The sequence below is a fragment of the Microtus pennsylvanicus genome, chromosome 14, assembly GCF_037038515.1.
Source record: "Microtus pennsylvanicus isolate mMicPen1 chromosome 14, mMicPen1.hap1, whole genome shotgun sequence".
Taxonomy (NCBI): Eukaryota; Metazoa; Chordata; class Mammalia; order Rodentia; family Cricetidae; genus Microtus; species Microtus pennsylvanicus.
This window is the reverse complement of record NC_134592.1, coordinates 61,020,246-61,040,604: the sequence shown is the minus strand read 5'-3', so window position 1 is coordinate 61,040,604 and position 20,359 is coordinate 61,020,246. Positions and strand designations below refer to the sequence as shown.

The 20,359-nt window shown below is 40.4% G+C and overlaps 1 long non-coding RNA gene across 2 annotated transcripts; it reads left to right on the top strand.

Annotated features, from left to right (window-relative positions):
• Positions 1-1,908: 1,908 nt before the first annotated feature.
• On the top strand, positions 1,909-18,488 carry LOC142834925 (uncharacterized). Of its 2 annotated transcripts, XR_012907696.1 has the most exons (4): positions 1,909-1,999; positions 2,464-2,538; positions 10,708-10,831; positions 18,200-18,488. It is a non-coding gene; the product is annotated as an uncharacterized LOC142834925 (long non-coding RNA). The 2 variants fall into 2 exon arrangements; XR_012907695.1 differs by lacking the exon at positions 10,708-10,831.
• Positions 18,489-20,359: the final 1,871 nt, after the last annotated feature.

The following is a 20,359-nucleotide window of genomic DNA, read 5'->3' as shown; positions in this document are numbered from 1 at the left end:
AATTGGATCCTGTGTGATTCTGTGGAAGACAAGTTGTTCATTTGTTACATTTGTATAGTCTGAAATGTGTTCTGCAGTAATGCAATAAGCTGGCTACTTCTTACAATGGGCCCAGTGAAAAATAATCTGTCCCTAAGATGTTATCAGCGAACACTTAGAGACTTGCTCAGGGAAGTGTGTGTGGGGGGGTGACTAGTGAAGAAGCATCTTGGCTAAAATTGATTCAGAATAACTGGTGTTGGGAAATGGGGGTGGCTGGGGGGAGCGGGGAGCAAGGGGGAGGAGAGGGGAGAGATCCCAGGAAATTTTGAAATGCTGGAATCAAATGTAAAAAAGAGGGGTAGACAAAAAAATAGACTGAGATGGCTAGTTTGATTGTCTCCTTTAGGGGGACGAGATTCGTTAATGAGAGAATAGATAGAAGTTTCCTGAAATCTAACGGTTGATTATAGTGAACCACAAACGAAAATACCCCAAATTACTGTTTTAAAGAACTAGAAGGCCAGGGTGGGCTTAGGGAAAGGAGAGATTCATTGCACAGTTGGGAAGCAAACTAGCTCAGAGAAAGGCCTGCATCTAGGCTGGGGGAAAAGAGCATGATTTATTGCTTGCTTCTGCTATGGGGTTTGTTTACGGCATGGGTATATACTACCACAGGGGAAAGACAGGATTGCAAAAGTTGAAAGGAAAACTGAATTCACACAGTAGAGTGAAAAGATAAAGATAAGAAGAAACATTTTTACGTGTGCTTTCCCTCTGGCCAAAGTAAATTCATTCTTAGCTGTGATTTTATAAAATGTTTATTTAGAAGATAGGTAATTTCAGTGGCAACTTTTTGTGCTTTCAGGTCCACAGTGACTTTTTGTGTCCATAGACCTAGGTATTGGAGCAGAAGTGTGCTATAGCACATGTCTGAGTTATAAATGTAGTGATGCGATTGGAAGTTTGTTTGTTAGGCTTCCTAGACATGAGAAAGAATATATAGAAAGAGAAGTTGGTAATGGCTTTCTGAAGCCCAATGTGTGAACATTTCTTATTTCATTTATCTTGATCTAGCCTACTCTCCCCCTTGATATCCTCTTTGAAAAAATATCAACCTGGTATGGCATTGGTACAGTTAATTTTGCTTCAGACTGGTGGATACAATGTTTTTCTGTGTGCTGTCGCCAACTTTTACTGGCTAAGGTTAGTTCATTCCAGACCAACACTTCAAAACTTTTTGAAGAATATTTTCTTTCAAACTTATAATTGCTTAAAGTGAAAGGGGGGCTGCCCTCTTTTTTAAATTTTGGGAAAGAAAATGATCACAATTTAATAATAGAAATAGGTTGAGTATTTTACTTTAATTGACATAATTGAAAGTTAGCACGATTGTTAACACATAAACAGAGGAGAGATATAGGATGCAGCAGTGAGCGAGTTTTTTCATCTAGTTGCAAAATTGGAAATCAAGTAAATCTGAAACTGTTCAACGCGAGTGTGCTGTATAGTCAAAGTACTCCTCCAATCTGTATGACTGGAATCACAGGAAGGGCAGGAAGGAAGAAAAAAAAAGCTGTCTTGAAGTGTATTTATTAAAATATGTATGCAAGTTGGCACATATTTTATCCCAATAGATGGGTAAATCAAATATATTAGAATTCTATATAAAAATACGATTTTTTTACGACGTGTATTTTCTACTCTCTCACTGAAAAATTTGCATGCATTGAAATAACTTCAATTTCAATACGCTCATTTTGTGAACAGCTAATGTAGTTGGTTGCTTTTAGATAGAGCCTGCTGGAAAATTAGGTTAACAAAGGGTGAAGGTGAAGAGCGTGGAGGTTTCAGTGCTGGTTGAGACCCGGGCTGCTGAGGTTGTGTAACCGTGCCTAGAGGGCGGGGTTCCTGTACATTCCTACTTCAGCAGATAACCTGCCCCCAGCACCACTCCAGTTTCTGCCAGACTGATGGAAGTCTCCAAACGAAAATCTGCGCAGTCCTTCCAAGAAGCAGGGTAGGTGAACACGGAATTTTACGTTTCCCTTTCATTATGCTTCTACTGAAGGCCAGATCCTGGAGTTACAAAAGGAAAAGGGCCCTCTAGATTCTGATTCACAAAAACACGTCCCCTTATTCTTCCTACCTGTAAGAGTTTAAAGGTGTTAGTCATCTTTCAGTTAGTTGAGAACTCCATTTTCAGTTTTCTTTTGCTTCCGATTTCCCGCTTTTTTTCTCCAACCAATTGTCCTGCCCTGCCATTCCTTCACGAACTCCTCCCCCAACCACAAACAGTTAAAAAGAGCCATCTTTTAGTGTTCAACTCCTAAATTGACCCTTTTCCTCACTCCATCCCTTGGTTCTTGAAGACCTTGTCCTGGGAAGGTAGGCCCAGGGGGTTCTGGGCTGCTAATATATGTGACGTAGTGTTATGTTTTGTCTTCCTCCCTCCCGATTTGGTGCCCCCACCCCCAACCCAAGGTTCTGCTTGATGTTGTCGGAAAGCTGCCAAGGCAAAAGACTGGAGAACTGTGAACACTCTCGCCCCGGGGATCGGTAAGTGAAAGTCCTCTTTGCCTCACATGGTGGTGGTGGGTGATTAGTGTGTCCCACAGGCTGCTGTGGATGGACCCCTAGATCCAGACTCTTGTAGGCTTAAGTGTTACTCTTTTTTTTTTCTGAAATTGTTCCTAGTGAGTGGATTCCCACAGTCATAGGTGGAAGAATGCATGATTTGTCCACGTGGGCAGAAATCATGGTGGATGCCTAAGTAAAAAGGATTTAGATATTTCGAAGGAGGAAGAAAAGATGGCAAATTTATATGTAATGGACAATGGGAGAATGTAACAGGTTCAGAAAAAGAAGAGTAGTCTTTTAATGGAAATAGGAATTCTGAATTTCATGGTTGCTTCAGAGAATGAGGGAATTTAATATGGATATTTTACCCTCGGCAACAAGATGAAACTTTCTTTATAATCAAAAACCTCTCCTCCTCCTCCTCTTCTTCTTTCTCTCTCTGTCTCTTCTCTGTCTCTGTCTCTCTCTCTGTCTCTCTCTCTTCTCTGTCTCTGTCTCTGTCTCTCTCTCTCTCTCTGTGTGTGTGTGTGTGTGTGTGTGTGATGCTCTCCTCGCTCCTACTTTCACACTGCCATTGCCAACACCACGCGTGCTCTCTCACCAGCTCCTTGGCCTGGGTCAAGCCAGGGTCTCTGCAAGATTAAGAGGATCTGCTTCAGGTCGAGTTCAGCGTCCGCCGGTTAAGGGAAGGAGCCTTCTTGGTCTCTTGGAAAAACTAGGGAAATGAGCACCGTTCTGGGCTTGACTTCGTCCCTGCTGGGAATACCTCAGTTCCCGGCTTTGGAAATCTCAGGCAAATAATTGATTTTTAATACACACTTAGGAGCCGGCGCTGTATGCTCCAGAGCCTGGCTGTCCCAGGGTGGCTGTGAGCACGCCAGCCTCAGGCTGGCTTCTTCCGAAACTCCCGAGAGGCCCGCCTTGCGGTGTCGGGATGTCCTGCCCTGCGTCTCCCTGCTCGGGCTGACTTTGGAGGGGGAGCCCGGGCTGGACTCTGAGCAGAGAGGCAGGGGTCTGCCGGCGTTATGGTCTCGGGTTTGGGACTAACAGCAGAGTGTGGACCGGTACCGCAGAGCTATCTGTGGCCGCACGGCCGTGGGCTTATGGGTGTGGACACCCGCTCAGGTCACCGCCGCCTGCCTCCCTGCGTAGGGAGCCGAGCCGCGCTGCCGGCAAGCCTCAACGCGAGGGCGCTCTAGCCCAGGAAACGGTCGCCGCGTGGGGAACCGGCCTCCGGAGCTGAGGCCGCGTGATCCAAACCTTTCCCTTTCTTCTTAGACTTCTTTGATCGCTCCACCTCACCTCTCCCTAGAAGTTGTTAGTCTTTGTTTGCCAGGTGCAGTTTCAGATCTCAGGACTCACCCGGTGGGTGGTAAAACTGATTTTACAATAGCACCCTATCCATCCCTTCTGTCTGGTTCCCCGTTTCTGCCCACTCCTCGGATGTTTTGGAAAGAGCCTCCGGATAGGAATTTCCTGAAGGAGAGGAACAGCCTGGAGCTGGGGAGAGAAAGCGGGCTGGGGAGCAGATTGCCACAGAAACACGGAGGTTTGCTAGGAATTAATCTTCCTTTCGGAAGAACTAGACAGAAAAGATGAGGAGAGAGACAGAGGGGAGCGTCCACCTGCACCTCCCACCTCCCTCTTCCAACAGTCAGGCTTCCTGGTTAAGCCTGCACACCGCTACATCCTAGCCCTATAGCAAAACTTAAAATAGGCAGAAATCCAAAGACCGAGATCCGAGGAATTACTTAAGATCATCAGAAATAATTCAGAATTCTGTATGTGAAGCGGTCAGCAGAGATGTCCCACACCTTTCTCACGGGGCTCCTCAGCATTTAACTGAATTTGGTATCGCGGAAAAGCCGCACAGGAGGAAAGAACAAATAGCTCTAGGCGAGATTTGTCGCTTCGGGTGGGTATGAAAGAGCCTGATCAATAACTACACGTTTGGATATTCATTTTCGGCTTGAGTTGAGTTTTCCTATATTGTTAGCATCCCTGAGTTGAAATAGCCACCTTCTGTTTTCTTTCTTCCTCTTCACCTCCTCTTATTCCTTCTGTCTTTGTGCGCCTTAAGGAGCGTGGTGTCTCCCCGGCATAGGCGGATTTTGTTTATTTGTTTGTTTGTTTAATTCCTTTGATTGAAGAGGAAGACTGGGAACTGTAATGGGGTTAGAGAGAATTGTGTCTCGGTGGGTTCTTTCATTTTCTCATGACTCTGAAATTTAATGACCTAATCATTGTTGTTTGAAGTTAAATTATCTGTTAAATTAGCCCTAAACAATAACTGATGATATTTTCCTTTTGGGTCTGGTTGCCCCTGAATTCTTGGCCCTAGGTGGGTTTGACAGGAGTCAAGGAAAATTCTTGAATATACACTATTGTAAAAACAGACTCGAGGCTTATGTGCAGCGATGTTAGGGATGAAATTTTTCCCAAAATAATTGGGCTTTATAAATTGGAATTTTTTTTTAGAACTGGTGCTTGAGAAACCTAGACTCAAGCATGAATGTGAATGAGCATTTCTGTAGATGAAAAATACAAACACAATTCCCATGACTGTCCAGAGGCCAAGTCTGAAAGAGATCACACACTCTGGCGGCTAATCATGTCTCACAAAAGAAAAATTGACTGTAGGAAAACCTGCAACATTGTTTTAGATGTAAATTCTAGGAATCTAAAATATTGCTTTTTCTTTGAGTCTGACATATGTTCATTTTACATTCATGGTAAGAAACAGTCTTGAAATAGTGCAGATTCCCTCCCCATCTTTTTTTTTTCTTTGATAAAGCTTATGTATGGTCAGGAGAAAAGGCTTTCGTGGCATATTGGGAGATCAACAGCTTTCTTGTTTACTATAAGAGGTAGCTAAGGAATCTTTAAACCCAATAGTATTCAAGTATTTGAGAAAAATTGAAAATAAGAAGTACTATTGTGTTTGTCCTATTAAAATGTTCTGAATGAATAATTAGAGACTGGCATGAAGGTTGAGAAATTCAGAGCAAGAATAAGGTGGTAATTTTATTATTTAATACTTTGATAATTTCTATAATTAATAATGTGCTTTTAAAGGTTGGCAAAGCTTTCTTAGGAAAAAAAAGAGTATTCTGCCGACCTCATCAAAAATGTTCTGGGAACAATTAAGTAGAATCAGATATAATTGATAGCCAGTATTGCTTGTTTCTTTATTATCTCTATTTTTCTGAAAATAAATACTGTTAATTAAACATGGCAAACTCTGACTGCAGGTTGGAAGGCTAAAATCGATCGTTTCTGTATCAATAGTGTTATGTATTCCTACATTGATTTGTGTTTATTTATGCAGAGGTCTCAGCTATTTGCTTCCATATCTCAGAGTGCCCTGCTTTATTTTTATCACACATTGCTTTTAACGAAAGCTTTAATCACAGGAAGTGAAACACACATAGCCGGTTCATTTTAAGTACACCTTATAGATGCACTTAAATTCTGGGAGTGAGACCAGTTTATAAAAGTGTTTATTCATACTTGCCTGTTAGCAATTAGAAGCCAGCTTCTGCTTAAAACCTCATGCTGTTTGAAAGCTCAGGTCCTTTCCTCATACATTGTATCGACGTGTTTCGATAAGGTAGATACATGGTTTCATGATCTTAGGTTTAATAGAGTGAAACTCCCAAATAAGATATGATTTTTCAATAGGCATGGATAGATTAGCCTCATGAAAATAAACTAGACATGAGGTGTTGGCAGTGCTTTGTATGAAATACCAAGGAGGAATCATTTAAATGTAGATATTGGACACCTATTGTAAAGCAAGTGCAAGCTCTTATATATGGCAGGGGTCCTTATGCAGAAGAAATTATTGTGGCTTTTTATATATTACATACTTGTACACACATATCCTATTGGTGTGCATGTGTTATTACAGCTTTTGGAGATAGTCATGCCTCTTGCAATAATACAGCACACGGATAGGAGGTACCAGGATTCATCGCAGAACAAAATGGAAAAGCCTGAGTCAGTGTGCTCCTTCTAAGTACAAGGCAAGCGTAGGGCTTGAGATACATCCGTCTTGGTCCTCTGCTGTCGTTCCAAAAGACTGAAACCTTACTTGAAAATTGAAAAACAAAAACAAAAGTGGCCTACTTTGTTGAGTGGTATTTAGTATTTAATCTGAAAAAAAAAAGTTCTCAGTATGGAGGACTAGTCCTTCCTCTTTAACAATTGGGACTACAATTACCAAAAGGATCTTATTTTCTTATTCATTCCTTCTACTGAATGCAAGGTACACAGAAAACAAATATATTGCAATTTTTCCCCCTGAGGTCAAAGGGACCTGGGAGGTGGAAAGGGAATCCTCCCTTTCTCAGTAGTTGTCCGTGGTGAGAAGAGGGGCCACAGCAACCCTAGGATCTAAAGTATGCAGAAGGTTGAAAAAGAAAAGGAGTCAGGGAGGTCTACCTTTATTTGTTTCATTTGTTTCTTTTTTCCTTTTCTTTGTGAAGTCTTTGAAACTAGGTAGTGACTTGGCTGTGTTGTGGAACCAAGAGCTAGCTCTAAGCATTCTAAGGCGGTTGAGATTCCTTGGTATCTCGCGTTGACGGGACTTCCCAGCCAAGACACTCACTCTCCAACCCCTCCCCTAGCCTTTCACGCATGCACCAGCTAGTCCTCACGTGCGTGGTGTAGTGGACAGTGTTGACTTGAATTGCTCTCTGGATGCAAGCCTTTCCTGTGAATGAACCCGAAAACACTCGACAGGTCGTGAATAATCGTTTTAATGAGTGTGCAAAGTGTGCGACGGGGTGCACCGAGTTGTCGGGTTAAACAAACAACTTGTACTCTGACCAAATCGGATTGTTAAAGTGCAAAGTGATGTCAGTACCATTCCCACTGCCTTTCGGAAATCCACAGATCTGACACGCAGGAGTCCAATTCTCCCCATTAAAGAAAAATAACAATATTTTTAAACCGTGTGTGATCTTTAATATTAACTAGACCCAAACAAAACCTCATTGGAAACTCATAGTCATTTCGAACTGAAAAAATAAAATAAAATAAAATAAAGGAGATACAAGGAGAGAAATAAGGACACATCAGGAATTCTGGTGGAGAACTTGTGCATCATATTTCACAACCCTTGGTGATCACTAGTGTAGAAACTCTTCCTTCACTTGCTTATGCCCAAATGACTGAGATGGGAGTTTATTCCCATCCTGATACGGAGTCTGTACACCTGTGAGGGCTTTTCTGGTGGAAAATTAACTAATATGTAATGTCTGCATGCTAATCAGTGGGAAGGAGGGTCAATCCCACATCTCTGGTCAAGGGAAAGTAATAAAAGAATGCCAATGGGTCCTCTCTAAAACAGCGACAAAGATCAGGGCTTCTCAGGAATCACACTCCAGTCGAAAGCAGTTTTGTTTCTGCCATTCTTGAAAAGATCCACTGAAAATCACCTTCATGGACTCCCTTGTTCCTCCTATCTTCTTTCGTAATTTGAAATATTAAATAAGAGAAGAAAGTAAGCTTCAGGATGTTTATGAAAAGCAGAATCTTTGGCACATTCCTTCTAAAAAGTTAGCAGAGGAGAGAAATGTAGAAGATGTCTCTTTGCCTTGCCTGGACTTGAGATATATTCAGATATCATAGCTAATTTCTCTGTTCCATAATGTTGTAGGGAAATGAAGTTTGATATGTGTGTTGGATTCAGTGTTATGCATTTCTTTATTGAAGATGGCAAGCATGTCATAGCCCACGGTCTGTATAGCTATCAGTTCTTAACATTTCATCTTTCTATACCGATTGAACTACGAACACATAAATATGGAAGCTCAGATTTGCTCACTTAACCCCTATGTTGTTAGACACATATCTACATGCCTGTTTTTCTGACCATCTATGTCACATATGTTTACTTATAACTAATAGCAACTGTGTGAACTAATTGACCCAAAACACAGAGCTGAGGTATTTGACAAAGTAGGCAATGCTTAGCTAAGTCACTATACTTTAGTTGTCATAGTTACTAGTTTTTACACATATGTGCCAATTTAGCCTCACCTGTATAAAATCAAGATATTGAAATTCTAACCCCTTTATTAATTTTTCAAAAGATAAACAAGGGTTTGGCGATTTTGCCTAGTATGTAGTAAAGTTCTGTACCAGACTACCAATCCAGAATATCCTTTGGTTTTAAGTGAAATTTAACAAAAATTGACAATATTTGGACTGTAGTTATCTTCTCTCTGTAATGATTGACTGAAAGAATTTTAGGAGCCACTGAAAGAATGCACCCATTTTTGTTTGGGTTGAACAAGCAGCAAGGCTGGAGGGTGCATCTGGTTTTATGTGTATATATGTGGTTAAAGAACTATACTATCAAAACATTAATTATATTTGAAAGAACAGGAGCTTGTTGTAGAGATAATTGCCATGCTAAACTTATGTTCTAGAGTGTGCCTGAGAGGGATGAAGTTATCTCCTTGTCTTCTGTCTTGACATAGAGACTCAAAGTAAGAGCAAAGAGATGCAAAGGGCTGATTTGGAAGGGAGAGATGGTCCTGGGTACAGAGAATAAATGTGAAAAAGCTGATGACCTGAGGATCACTCATGGGATTTTTTTTTTGCTCAAATTTATTTTTTCATCTTAACAAACAGATCAGAGATGAATCTGGGGGAGAGTGGTTGGGTGACTGAAAAGTATCAGTCCGTTATCATATTCTTGATTCCCAAGTCCTACTTATTTCACAGCTGCAACATCTAGTGCCCAAAATTTAGATTGTCTTCCTTCCAAATCCTACATCGGTATGAATCATCTCTGATCATTTATAGTTTTTGGCTTAATTACTAGTTTTCAGCTTTAAATTACCAATAAGCTAATTAATTTAACTATTCTTCCTAAACTTCTGGTGAATAATCTAATAGCTAGAACAACAACAAAACAACAAAACCTGCAACAATAATGCTAAATAAACTATTAATAAGAACAATGTAAGTAACTGTCACAGAATGAACTTCCAAATAAGTTTAAGGCCAACAGGAAGAAAACAGAACCTATTTTAGCCTACAGTTTGTGTTTCATGGCCGCAGTTGGACGTTCCTCCAATTTCATGTTTTACTGGTTAATTGAATGATTCCTGTCAGCTTTCTCAAAGAAGACTCCCTTCATCTACAGTAGTCATTGAGCACTTTTGTATTCATCCTTCATCATGTCCCCCTGAGGATGTCATTCTTAAAGCAGTCGGCTCAGGAGGGAGATGAGAACAGAAGTAGACACGTGAAAGGTTCTTATGTAGAGAGCTGGAGGACCTGCTGCCTAGATTGCTTCTGGTTAGGAGGCAAGTCGCCATTTTTTTTTTAAGCCAAGGAAGATGAGAATGGCAGGGTTTTGAGTTTCCAGTGAATCTAGGAACAGGCAGATGTGCTGAGGGAGTAGATTTAGTGATGGTAGTCTTCAGTGGTGGCCATCTATCTAGGAAAGCAAAGCCCGTATGTTCAGGCACAAGAGATGCTTCTATGAGGTGTATACATGCTAGGTGAGCAAATGGTTAGTAGGTCCTGGGCCTAGATGGGAAGTACCATCTCCACCTGTAATAGTCTACCATCTTCTCAGTCCAACATTCTCCTTGTCTCCTGAACACTTGGCCCTGGTTTCACCCCCACTGAAAGGGAAATGAAATAAAAGGAGAAGAATGGAAGGACATGGAGTTAGATTTGTTGCTTATCAGGCAGGTGTTAGCCCTGAAGCAGGTAGTTTATAATTGCCTCTTTTTGTGAGGAAGATAGAGAAGCTGGTTAGGAAAGGAGGGGCAGTTGCGAGAGAGAAGAATAGAGACTAGCGGGTTGGTTGGTGGGGGGATAAGGGGAGTGTAACCTTACTGCACTGATGTGGCCCGTGGAGATGTGTGAGAAAGCAGAACCTGGACTTTTGAAAAGGCCAAAATCAAAGACATGAATATCAGGAGCTGGTTTGTGCTCTGGAAACTTTTTTGGTGAGCTATTTCCTTCAAACTCAAATTCAACCCAGTCCACAACAGAAACATTAAGGAAGCAAGGTTTCTGTTGGGGGGAGGGGAGGCAATACTTACATTGCTTCTGTTCTTTGTAATCTTTGCTTTTTATGGAAAGGAAGCTGAGCACTTTTTTATTTAAATTTCCTTTTAGCCTTTTCTTTGCAATGAAAACACTTCCAGTTTGTGAGAACATTGTTTCATTAAAGATCAGCAAGGACAGAGAAGCTTCCAGAGACTATATTCACTGAAGTGGTGCTCACTTCTCACCCACCTTGGTAAGTTTGCAGTGGGAGGCAGCTCTGATTGTAAGTAGGTATGGGCACCCCACCCCAGAATTTCTCCATGCTTGGAGTTTAAGATCTCCCACTAAGTTCGCCCCAATTCTTCTGTAAATGCCCTCCTGCAAGAAAAACTCACAACAAGAATATCCCATAATTTAACTTAATTATAAGCAAAATAATGTTTTAAGGATGATATTCCGTCGTCACAATGCTTGTTTGAATTGTTTGTTTTGTTAAGAAACACACTACCATTTGCTTCAGTAACAAAATTAAGGGAAGTCAGCATCACTAGAAAAGATGACTCACAATTTTGTTACACGCATTCCCTAAATATGGCTTGGGGGGAACTTATTTTCTAATACTTTGTATTTTATTTTAAATTACTGAGACCTCTGGAACCGACACAGACATGAACAACCAAGGGAAACTACATTTAATGATTTTGGAGTGATGATATTTGATGTAAATAAAAACTGAGAGCAATTATTTCACAGTGGTAACAGCTGTGCAAGAAACTCTTGTGGCTGTAAAGTTTAAAAACCCATTTCACTAAATTAATAATTTTCTATAGCCTAATATTTGAATAACTCTTTAGCTAACAGAAACCATATATTTATATGCTTATTCATGCACAACATATATGTCAAATCAAATGTATCGAAATTGCTTATTCTACAAAAACTAAAAGTCAAACAAATATTAGCATTGCTTTTCAGTACCAGTAATTGAGATTTACTTGAAATCTGCAGATACTGGAGAAAATCATTGAAGATGCCTCTTTATATTGTGAGCAAATATAGATTTTCTTTCCATATTGGGATATGAAGGAGTAAGAAATTAGAGTTGAGTTTTCTGGGAACTCTTTAAGCCAATACACACAAATCTCATCCATTAAACAAGTCTATTAAATGAAAGAAATGTATGTTTTCACAAGGAGAAGTAAGGCCACGTCAAAAGGAATGGATTATTTCAAATGATGCTAACATTTTTTTCTAACACAGAATTTTTCAAGGAAGATTGCGACTAGATCGCTTGAACTAGTGGCAAAGGGAAATGTGCTGTGGGGATTTAGTGGACTCATAGGCTGAATATTTGTGAAGAACACTGAGTAAGGTTGTACAATTCTCCTTCACTCTTGAAGATGACTGATTCTCAGGGGTGTTTATGTGCAAACATCTTAGTTACTGCTAATTAGAGTAGAATAGGAAAGATTTTTGTGACACGAGAGTATGTGGAAGCATCTATCTATCCTCACATGTTTATTGTCTTTTGTGCATATTTCTAAAACATACTTTCTATTAAGCTGTGACTTGCAGTCGTGGCTTCACAGCCGGCTAGCTTTCAGTGAAGTGTAGTTCGGTGTACCAGTGCAGTTAAAGACAAAAGGATGGCCAGGAAAACCCAACTTAGAACCCTATCAATGGAATTCTCATTGGCAGACAGACTAGGAAAAGGGTGGCTCCCAAAGTAGGGTAGTGGAAGACAGTAATTTTCTTTAGGTGAGTTTTGGAAAGATGCTAAGTGAAATACTGTTTAGGCGTGGGTATTAATCGTGCAGCTTACATACGAATGTGCCGGAAATCATGCTCTGTGCAAATGAAAATGAAGGAATTTTATGCATATTCTAATTCTCTCTCTTTGGCTGCTATTTTGGAGGAAAAGACTTCTTTTGCTGATGGTGGGACTTTTTTGTTCTGCACAGGAAATGTGTAAATGAACACATTCTCCCCCCCTCCTCCGTTTTTCCTTTCCATTTGCCTCCTCCATTCCCCCCTCCCTTTGTCAACAACCAAGCATAGTTCGGGTACTCAGTTCAGCCTCTGGTCCAGGACTGCTTTCCATGTCCAGGATGGAAGGGAGCAGGTCCATAGTCAGACCCCTGGTGTAGAGTTCCTCTGGGTCATTAGGCCTTTGGGGATGAAAGTAAAGTTTCTATAGCATGGAGGTAAAGGGTAAGAAGGGACGACTTTGTCTGGAATCCCTGCTTGCTTTAGACCTACCAGAGCTTAAAAGATCTTATAAACAATGAGGTAGAGATGTCCTGACCAACAGCATCAAAATGAAACACCCCTCCCCAGGCCTTTGGGAACAAACAAGGACTAGTGAATTTTCATTATACTTCGGCTAGCAGTATAGTTATAAAGTATATGTATATATACAGTTTATAATATATGTATGGATGTATGTATGTGTGTGCGTGTATGTATTTACTTTCTACTTCCATCTTTTAAAACCCAGTGCTCTAATGGTGCTGAATGTAGGGGCTCTTGAGGTGTCCCTGGCAGACTTTGTGCTAAACTCCTGAACTGGGCTAGTGAAGGGTGTATGGAGATCGCGGGCAGGAAAGAGAGGATAGTAAAGAGGAAAAGGGGTGCTTCATCCATCCCCTCCTGCTCTGGGGCAGGCTTTTCAGAAGAAGGTAGGGGTAGGGAGGGGCGAGGGAAGATGCCAACAGACTTGAGTTTCTCCGTTTTCACTCTCTGACTAAACAAAACATTGGAAGAATAAGAAGAAATCTTATTCTTCCCGGTTCAGATTTAAAAGCGTAGTGCGGCTCGAGCCCGCGCGCTGTTGTGCCTGTGCTGCTCCGGAAAGGGGAGCGCGGACTTCACTGCCCGGTCGGTCCTCTGCGCTTGCCTCTCCACCGCCGGGTGGTCTCCCTGGCCGGCTGGCGCTGGGCTGTCCCAGGTCCCTCGGGCCGGGACCAACCATCCTCCACTCCCGGCTCCCCGAGCTCGGACGCAGCTCGCCAGCGCTGTCTGCGGAGGAAGTGCCTGGAAGAGGCTCCGGCCGCTCGCCCGGGGCTCGGCACACAGCAGAGGCTGGAAAAGCTGGAGGAGGCGGCAGGGCGCAAGCCCGCCAGGGCGCCCCGGGCCTGGAGACCTCCCGCCCTTTTCCCGGACACCTAGTCGCTCCCCAGCTGCTCCGAGGCCCCCACTCAACACTCGATGACCGCCCTCCCAGACCGGGGGAGGGGTGTGTGGGTCGCTCCCGGCTCCCTCTCACGCCAGTCACGTGGTTGAAGGATGTTTCGGACGCTGGGTGATCTTTCTCCTGGCTGGTGACGTCTTACTTAACCTTTCCTCTTATTTTCATTTCTATTTAAATGCCTTCACTTCTTAAATTTGGGATCGGAAGGAGCTAAAGGCGGAAAGAAAAGGCCCAATGACAAGGAAATCATTTCTGGCTTTTCAGATCTTTTCACTTGCCTCCTTTTGCCCCGCTGGCCCAGATTCACACCAGCAGCCTTTGGTTTGGACCTTTCCCTCCAGGGCCTAGACCAGAGTCTGCACTTAACAGTCGCGCTCAGTAAATGGCACTGTGGCTGGATAAGGGATGACTTCCTTAGGCTTGGATGCCCTCGGATCAGCTGACTTCGGCATAGGGTATTTTTTTTTCTCCTTCGGCTCGGCCCAAGGGCAGATAAACAACGTATGTTTTGCATTGGTGTTATTTATATGGCTATGCACCCCCACCCCCAACTGGGGTGGGGGAAAGTTGTAGAAAATATTTTTTGTGGTCTTATTCATACATATGAGGTAAAATGCTGTGACTTTCAGAATGTAGAAGTTAATCTTAAGGCTTTTCCTTTACGTATTATTGTCTTTTAAAAACAACTTTACTTCTTTAATAAGAGGCGAAGACCTAACAAAATGAAGATAATCTCTTGTAGAAACTACACGATTTCTTACATTCTCCTGCTGCTTTAGTATAATTGAACACTTTTTAAAAACTGATTCACTTCTTTGTGGTGTCTTCTGCAACATTCAACAATTCTTATTCTTTACAACAACTTTTATTCCTTAACGTCGTAAACAGACTTTGCAATCAGGCAAGCCATTTTAGGCTTGTAAGACTGGATTTAGGGAGTCTCTGCATATTGAATACACAGTCTACTAAGTACCATTTGTGTAATCCATGAACTATTCCCTAGAGAATTTTGTGTCCCACTCTCATTGATTGTAAAATAGTGAAATTATATAACCAGTGAGCTAATAACCACGAAACTAATTTGAAAGGTTATAATTGCTAATCAAATGTAAAGCATATTTATTAGCATCATTATTAAAAGGTGCCAGAGGGATACAGATAAAACCTGTTCCTATCCTCTGGGAACTTACAATCTAGTTGGGCATAAACAATGAAATATAAATGAATAGAAACAGCTACGAAGCATTGTTCAGTGCCTGGCCTATTGAAGACAGTCAGAAAATGATTCCCTCACGTTAATCTGTAGTCGTGCCGTTCTTTTCACAGAAATACAATATTGTAAGTAAAGGAAGGATTAATTAGGAAAACTTTCCTAATTGGTCTTTCATACACATTTGAAATTGGAAGCATACAAGCTGTTTGTGTGTGAGGGACAAAGATGTTATTTATTAAATGGAGGTTATCAAAATGCCCTATCAAAGACTGTTACAATAGTATTACCTCAGATACATTTTCATAAACCTTCAATAATGCCGTGTACGTGTGTGGGTGTGTGCATCAGTCCCTCTGAAGTTGGGATTACAAGCATCTGTGAGCTAGCTGCAAACAGGGGTGCTGAGAATCACACATGGGCTCTCTAAATGAGCATCATCTGCTCTTTACTCCTGAGCCACTTCTTCGGCCCCTTACTATGTACTTTTAAATCCTTCTTGCTAAATACTGAATGCAGAGAAAATTTGAGAGTAAGAAAAGATTTTGCTGAAATTCTGGAACATGGTGTTTCTAGAAAAGGATTATCACTACAATAACCACGGAGCCTCTTATTCCAGTTTGTGAACAGTGGAAATTACGCTGAAATGTTAGACTCCAGCATAAGTCGTGAACACACAGAGAGCAGCAGTGCCCTAGAATCCCCCTTGCACACCCACATGTTTTTCGTTACCATTGGTGATGGAGATGGTAGGTACTGATAAATCCTGAGACTTCGCCATCGCCAGGGAAGCTCAAGATGTGTTGTATAGTTAACACTCAGGAAGCACCCGACGATTCACAGTTTAGTCCTCTACACACTCCAATTCTCCTATCCAACCTGTCAGTGGAACCTGGGGTAACCAATCTTCAGGGCTGGGAATATTTTGGACAGCTCCGCTATGAGTCCTTGGGTCTATCTTTTTTTATATAATCACATTTTCAACTAAAAAATATTATTTTGCATCCTAAGAAAAATATATTTGAAGAAGGCAACATCTTTGACTTGCCCCGAGGCCTTAGAGGAGGGAAATCAGAAGGGCATCTGCTTGGATTTCCTACTTTTTGTAGCAGCAGAGGTAGAAGCCATCTTTAGGAACTTGTCATCTGGATGCTATTTGTTAAATTAATAAAATGTGTCTTTGGGGTTGCTTAGCAACTTATGGGAAGCTTTTTAAAAAGTTCACTTGTTTGTTTAAAATGAGGGTAGGTTGCATATTATTAGCTACATTACATAAATCAACAAAGAGAATGGATGTACAGCAAGAATGGAAGACGGTGCTTTAGCACATTCTGCACTCCGTGTCTGGCAATTCAAACACCCAATTGTCTGGGAGATTTGCATCAAGTATTCCACAAACATTATTTATGTATGGAGTTTCAGTGTAATGTTGAGGATATTAAAAAAAATCAAAGGGGAAAAATTAAACAGCTTTGTCATAAAATATTTGTCTGTCTTAACCTTTCTTCTTCAGAAATCTTATCCACCAAGTGTTTTTGTCAGGCACTAATTACACTCTTTCTGAAAAGAGTTTCCCTGGCCCCCTTCAGTGCTGGTCCTCTTTAATCATACCTCCTTGCCTCTCCCTAAACCATATCCTTTCCACATTGCCAGGGCTCATTAGCAGTTTCAAAAGTCAATCTCGGACATTATCACTGTTTGTAATCAAAATGAAAATATCGCCAATGGTATTTTATTTCTAAACTTTAATGGGCCATTTTTAAAGAAAATTCTATTTACTGATTAATGAAACCCGAACTTTCAAGCATGGAACGTTTGGGACTGGAGAGATGTGTCTGAAACTCTTGCACCACCTTTTCTAAAAGTTATTTTTGTAAACTGCTGTAGCAGTGGTTCATCAGTCACTCTGAAGGGAAGTGATCCTTGATTAACAGTTGGCTGGTACTGTGCTCCACAGATGTGTAGCCGGAGGACAGGTGCGGCCTATAAGACAAGACAGCTCATGTTCAGGGTCTAAGCTATTTTTCTGCATATTGAAAAATGAAAAAGAACTGACATGCGCCTTCATCTTTGTTTATTAATTCATATAATTATTATAGAAGAACAAACCAAATGCTCCACTGAAATAATGATCTATAGATGCAGCATTTGTCAGTAACTTCAAGAAAGACAATAAGTTTGGTGGGTACGTCAGTTTCCTCTTTGATTTTTTGGTTTTAGAAAGCCACAGTTATAATTTCAGTTACATAACTGAAATAGAATCTTCTTGTAATACTTTGTTAGGACTGAGAGGTCAAATTCCTTCTCTCAGAATTTGACTACATAGGCTCATTAGATGATCTTTGAGATGAACGCTTCTTGCATTATTATAGTCAAGCTTGAGATTATTTCTGGAAGTTTATTGTTATTTTATGAGTTCTACGAAACTATTAATGGTTTATTGTTTGCCTTTTTATTCAGACACTACTAAGTTTTGGTGTTTTTTTTTAAACCCACTAATTGTCTTAATGTGTATCATTTGGGCTGGCATTCCAATCTGTAGGTAGTAGTGGATGTGCAAATAAGTTTTTATTTCTTGATTTTTCCTCAATTTTCTACCAGATAGTAATTACTTCTCACTTATAATATTTCTTAAGTTTTTTTCTTTTGGAATATATTTTTTTCATTTTTATTTCTTCTGATTTCTCTGTATTAATATGGTTCAGTTTGTTTCTAATGATCACAAATGGTGTGTGTGGGGGGAGTCATATGATACCATATGCAAGCGGATGAGTTTGGTTTGCTATCACTAAATCATTTACAGTAGAACAGTTAAATTTTTAGGACCTGTAACGCATCTCCCCAAGAATCATTCTCTCATTCTTTCTTTTTGGTATTTTTCTAAATAATGTTTGACAAATACTGTTCCATTCATAGAAATCATTTAATTGATAAGACATGAGGAAAATCCATTAAAACGTGCAAAAATAGATAAAACCCCAGAACAAATATGGTCAACCCCTTGTGTGTAATTAAACATAAGAAATCTTACCCCTTATATCTAATGTTTCTGATGATTGTTAAAACATGACGTAACAACAAAGTTTCATGAGAAATAAATATGTTCCATTACCATACTTTAAAAATAATTTTTGCCTATGCAACCTTGTTTTTATTAATAACATTTTCCTTTTCTGTACTGATTGTCTATTCTCTTGTTCTTCTTATGCTATTATTTTCAGAGCTTGGAACAGGAAGGCTGGCATGATCATTTGCTTCACATCAGAGGGTGTTGAACTGCCAGTGTGCCGATACGACGCAGAAATTTCCAAGTTTAAAGCAACACTCCCTGGACTCATGACATGTCCCTGGAGAAAGCTACTTCATTATTCTTCAGACAAAAAAAAAATTGTTTCCCTTAAGTATCCTCCAGTTTCATTACGACCAGATAGAACTTTATATTCATTCAGATCGCTTCCATGCCTAAATTCTTGGTCATCTTCCTGTCTTCTAGTTCCATAAATAAAGATATAATAAATAAATAAATAAATAAATAAATAAAGTTGTTTGAGTCTCAGTGAATCAATTGAGGTTTGGCTAAGTCAATCCAGTCCTGGAGAACTGCAGTGGATGAACTCACCTGATTACATTTGGTGCCTCCTGACAATGCCCGTTTCGTGTGTGGGCCAATGCTCCTCTTGGCATTTGCCTAGTTGGAAAAGAGAATAGAGGTGGAGAATAGAGCAGATCTGGGCTTTGCTCTTGCAGCTCACACACCTGAAGACATAGCTCTTTCATTCACGGGAGCACCGGGCTCAGCCCCATCTTTTCCTTATGCTGCTTGTATGCTTATATATTTTCTGGGCGTCTTTTCTTTCCAAACCAACAGCACTTGCTTGGTATAGGGCTTAGTGTAGTTATGAAATAACTTCTTTCAAAGGAGGGATTTATAGAGCTTTATTCCAGCAATCAAGATGTATGTGATTAAATGATTGACCAGGGCTGGGGATGTAATGGAGCGCTAGACTGTGTCCCTAAAGTGGATAAGGCCCTAGGTTCAGGCCTTAGTACCTATGATTAACTCAAGGGTACACTGTTTCTATCCTAAGTGAGAGGAAACAGTTGCCGTTGTTTATCTTTATTTCTCACAAACATGTGAGATGTTTCAGTGTGCTTTACATTACCCTGAAGTTAGTTTTTAAATTTTTGAGACTCAATGTATATATTTATGGCTGGCCTGGAACCCACTAAATAGTCACAGAGATCTATGAGTTTCTGCCTCCCCGGTGCTGGAATTAAAGGCATGTAGCACCACACCTGGTGATTTTTTTCAGTTCTTACAGCTTTATACAGAGAGATATTAGCAAGAAATCTAAATAAAAACACACAAGATGAGACTTTTTTTTATTGCTGAAATTCAATGTCAACACAAAAGAGACTGGCACAAACATACAAAGAAATCTTTGGATAACAGATTAATTCTTCAGCTACAAGATTTGAATTAAGTTAATTGGAGGCATTAGCATACCCACTGGGGAAATAGTAGCCACAGAAATAGATAAATGAAAATCAGAAGCCACATAGAAAAACCTATTCGAGAATGGCTCAAAGATGGAGGAGGGTATTCATATTCGTTGACTTAAATTTGCTGCTAATATCCACTAAAATCATAAATGATAAATATATTCAGAACCCATGTCTTCCAAGCAATATTCTTGATTTCAATAGAGTTCCACTCAGAAAATGCATTAATACAGTGATAGCTACCATGAAGGGAGTAATGTTCCCTGCTTCCAGCGAAGTTTCTTCATTCAAGTTGTTTGTCTTAAGAGAACAATTTCATTTCAAGTCAAAACATTTCTTGACTATAGTAAAATATTTTCTACTATGTATCGATATTTAAGGAGGGCAAGGGATAACATTTTGGTATATCAATAGAAGTCATTGTAAAGTTTCCAGTGTTACAGACTGATGCAGAATTGTGTCTGTCAGGTCCAGCCACTTCTGTCCACTTTTGATAGAAAACATTCATAACCACACGCTTCTATGTATGAAGGAGAGTACTTGAAGTAATTAGCAGTGCGAAAATAATAATTTTATGGGACCAAATATTTCCTGTAATGCAATATTGTGCATTTAAAATATGGCCGTAAGGGGAAGGTCGTTTAAATGCTGGATTTGCTGCTTAGTAGCTTACTGTGAGACCGCCTTAACAAGTATCCACACCGATGTCATCTCTAAATGAGGATATTATATTAAAATTAGCATATAGGAAATAAAATTATGTAAATTTCACAAACTGCCTAGCAGTATGCATATCCTAGTGTATGTTGGATATACAAGTTAAACCAACAATGAGACATTGTTTCACCTCAGTTAAACAGTCTTTTATTAAAAAGAGT